Source organism: Physcomitrium patens, chromosome 13, assembly GCF_059467195.1.
Source record: "Physcomitrium patens ecotype Gransden chromosome 13, ASM5946719v1, whole genome shotgun sequence".
Lineage (NCBI taxonomy): Eukaryota > Viridiplantae > Streptophyta > Bryopsida > Funariales > Funariaceae > Physcomitrium > Physcomitrium patens.
In genome coordinates this window covers 11,148,749-11,152,762 of record NC_143422.1, presented here as the reverse complement: position 1 = coordinate 11,152,762, position 4,014 = coordinate 11,148,749, and the positions used below count along the sequence as shown (strand labels likewise).

Genomic DNA, 4,014 nt, shown 5'->3' with positions numbered 1-4,014 from the left:
AACCTACATCCAATCAGAAATTCCAAATAATAAAGGAAAACATTTATGTGGAAGAATTTCCTTCTTCAAAAAAATGGGAAGGGCTTAGAATTTCTAAACTAAAACGAGGTACTTCACTTCTCTTAAAAATTGGTAAGCAAAGAGAGTCTTATGATTTATAGGAGGATTTGAATAAAATTAAGGTTGACATAATCATTCCTCAATTATTGAAGGCTTTTGTAATGATGAGATTTTTTTTAAAATAGACTTTTCTATTAAGGGGCATAAGAAGTGAAGGTGATTAAATTAAAAGTATCAATAGTTGACAAAATTATATCCTACAAGATTATAATAGATTATAATAGATTAAATATAATGTCTATACTAACTATGGAGAAATTAGGCTTTAGTATCATTGGCCCTTCTTTCTATGTAGTTAACATGGCTAATCAAAGCATGAAGTAAAATAATCCTCCACTAATTGGAAGTCTATCCTAGTTTACAATGATCTTAATTTTCTAAAAATAATAATAATTTCCTATTAACATTTGATTAAGTGTCTAAGAAGTCCTATAACAATCTAAGTGTGATCTAAACCAAATCACTTTGGTAGGTGATTTATACTAATTCACACTACTACTTAATTTATGAAATAATTATTTAAAAATTCTTCTTACTTCTTATTAAGAGAGATCAAATTCACTAACTAATTATATTTACATTCCAACAATCCAACCTATCATACAAGCCTACTTTAACAATTCAAAAGACCATACACTTGTAGAAAAGATTTTTATATGATTTTATTAAAAATAAATAAATGATATTTTTAATTTTTTTTATATGGTATTAATTATCATCTACATTAAAAATTCATAAAATAATAAATTTTCATCCATGAATAAAAATTCATCTGTTTCAATCAACCTTCATCTACAATTTATTATCCACTTCAAAAACCTAATTCATTCAATTTAAAATTTCATCTAAGTATTTCATTATTCTATCAATCACAATTTTTGGCTCAAATTGATTTACAAGATGGAGTTCAACTAACATTTCACTTGCTAGAAAATATTAGATTCAATAAAAATTTATAATTTAAAACCAATGAGGTGTGGCACTTGAATGTTTTGAGCTCTTCTTATGATTTCTTGCTGAGCTTTCCTACTGTCGAACCTCGGTGATGGAAGCCCTCGGAAGATGCTCCGAAGCACCACCATAGAACTTTTATAATGATGGCAAAATAAGCAATGGCTGAATTGGTGATTTGATGACTTGATTCTATCTACCTAATTCTAATTCTAATATTCCTTCTAAATCCTAGCTCTAATTGAAGGACAACCAACTTAACAAGGAAGCCATTGTTGACCACACTACCTTCTATCCCTGAAGATTGTTATCAAGGAGAGCCCTCGTAGCTTGACTCATGTGCTGATATTATACCAGGATGAAGAATGAGCTGCAGCAAGCAATCCATACAAGTTAAAAAATTTGTGTCGAATTTATTGCTACCTTCATCATATATTACTCGGATTCTAAGTATTACAGCTAGTGATACTGTAACCCAAATCGGATGATATTTAGATTGATATCTAGCCAATTTTGATAGAAAATGCCAATTTCACAGCCTGTTCAGATTTGATGACAAACAACCAATACAGGATTGTAAATGAGATGGATAGCACCTAGGTCAAGAGCCTCCACAAAGATCAACACCTCGCAAGCTTCGTTTCAAGTAGATTTGGTTATAACTTTGGCCATTCTAATAACCCGTTGCATCCTTTTATAATCCACTACCAAGAAAAATCCAAATGTGAGCTAAAATAAACCTCCACCAGTTGACCTAAAATCTTCCTAAGAGTCTTGAATCACCTTGCAATATGCTACTGACCACGGACTTTGAAGAAGAGCCCATTTTTTGTTCACCGAGTGCTCTCTTCCCCCAACACAATCTTGCGAATTCATTCCTGCTCTACTCTGGATGCGGATTCAAAGTTGTCGAATGGAACTGCGATGCTTATGCTCCTCCTTCGGCACACACTGAGCCTGCTCTTGATTTCCACTATCGATAACTTCCTACACGATCATGTTGTGAGTGTGTCGGGTGTCCTCAACGTCCCAGCTCAAGTTCTTAGTTGGTACCTTCAACCACCTCCACGCCTTGCCAAGTACCTTCCTTTATCAGCAAGTGGTTGACACTTCTTTGGAGATTAAATTCCAAGCTCGCACTCGCTTACTGCTCCACTCGAGTCTCAACAATCCGCATTCATGAGAGAACAGCAATACTCTATTTTGGAGCGATTAATTCAATGAAAACCCTGCTCCAATGCATTTGTAGCAATGAAGATTCATCAAGATCCTTTAGAGATGCACAGTTATCACTTAATTGAATTATCTTTGGCTTGACCAAGAAAAAAGAAACAAGTGTTTGTATTATACGGAAGCAGCCTATTGTACTTGGACAAAATTCCGTGATTAGCACTAGGTCTTGCCAACTATAACTTCATTGCCTAAGAACAAGAGTTTCTAGGCTCTATCAATGGAATGGAATGTCGTAAGAAAAAAGCACAGAAGCTCCAATCGCCCCGACAAATTACACGGAAAAGAGAAGTGAATAGAGTAAATGATGCCGAGGCTCTTGACGGCAATTTATCAAGCTTGATGTCGACGTGTTGCAGTTTTGCAACATCACTAGACCACCGCCTTCTGGCCCGTTGGAAGATCTAAATCTTTCGCATGCCACTACAAGACTCATAATTTTGCAACTCCCAACCAGACCAGCAGCCGCCTTGCCAACGATGCTGCCTTCTACAACCAAATTTGCTAGACCTCCAGAGATCTAGTTTTGCATTTTGCATCGCAGAAGGTAGATGTCAACTCGTAGCAAGAACCACCAGGGCTTCGATTCCAACCTGCCGCCTAAATTCAGGGACCAAATGGAACTACAACCCCCGCTGCAACAGCCAGAATAACAAAGGTTAAAGTCCTTGCTTCTAACGGCAAAAAAAAAGAATACGAAAGCTACACCCCGCTGTCTAACGAGCTGTTTGTAGCACTAGGTTGCTACATCGCAACGAGGAGGAAAAATATGGCTCCATAGAAAACGGAGCTCAAGCACGAGAAAATACTACAGGAAGAGAGATGGTCCAGGTGGTCCGGAGCTCTATTGGTGATGAAGCCCCCTACTCTAGTTCGCCCGATATCGTAATAGTGAGGTCCGCCTGTGGTGGTACCTGCCTAGATTGCACATCGTATACAATATCCAGGTGATGGTCAATAATTTAAAGCAAGTAATCAAAAGGGCAGAAGCTCGGGAAATTGGCGAGTGACGTCCCGGCGGCGGAAGCCTTCGCAGACATTGACAAGTGAACGGAAGACATTCAAAAATTCAACCACCACGTCTCTCATCAGCTATATCTCTCAATTAATTTTTAAAAAGTATATCAATTGACTTTGTGGTAAAGGCCGTAACAGATATTTTCGTTATCAGATCATGGCATCGAAGCTAAAGACATGTGAGCCTTCACGGGCAACAATTCATCAAACCAAAAGGCCGTGTAGTATCTCTGTGAGCAAAGAATTGCTCCTATATCCGCTTTCAAATCAAATCGAATGGAAACGTAAATAGCTATAATGAGTCGTCGTGGGTTCGTCTACCGTGAGATCATGATCAGTCAAACCACCTTTCAACAGCTTGATCCTCGTCATCCCCTTCCTCAATGTGGTCCAGCCAGCCGATGATCCTGTGTACACCTTACCAGTCAATGGTGGTGAAGATTATCCCAAACTCACTTAAATCTCAATAACCCTTAATTCAACTATTAGGTCGAGTTAAGATTGACAACACATATTAAGCACAACTATGATCATTAACCCACAAAATTTCATTTGTAGATTTGTTACAAAATGCTTGAAATCACTAGAAACATCAACCCTATTTTATTTCACAAACCTCCAAGTCATCTGCAAACAATCTTGACTTTGTAAAGCTCTTACAAAGTCATAAAAACTCCAAATCACCCAAAACCAATG

At 37.2% G+C, this 4,014-nt stretch overlaps 1 long non-coding RNA gene across 1 annotated transcript; it reads right to left on the bottom strand.

Annotated features, from left to right (window-relative positions):
- Positions 1-1,142: 1,142 nt before the first annotated feature.
- Positions 1,143-3,111, bottom strand: LOC149987949 (uncharacterized). Its single transcript, XR_016506085.1, has 2 exons — positions 1,855-3,111; positions 1,143-1,441 (listed from the first exon to the last, which is right to left on the bottom strand). It is a non-coding gene; the product is annotated as an uncharacterized LOC149987949 (long non-coding RNA).
- Between the last annotated feature and the right edge of the window lie 903 nt (positions 3,112-4,014).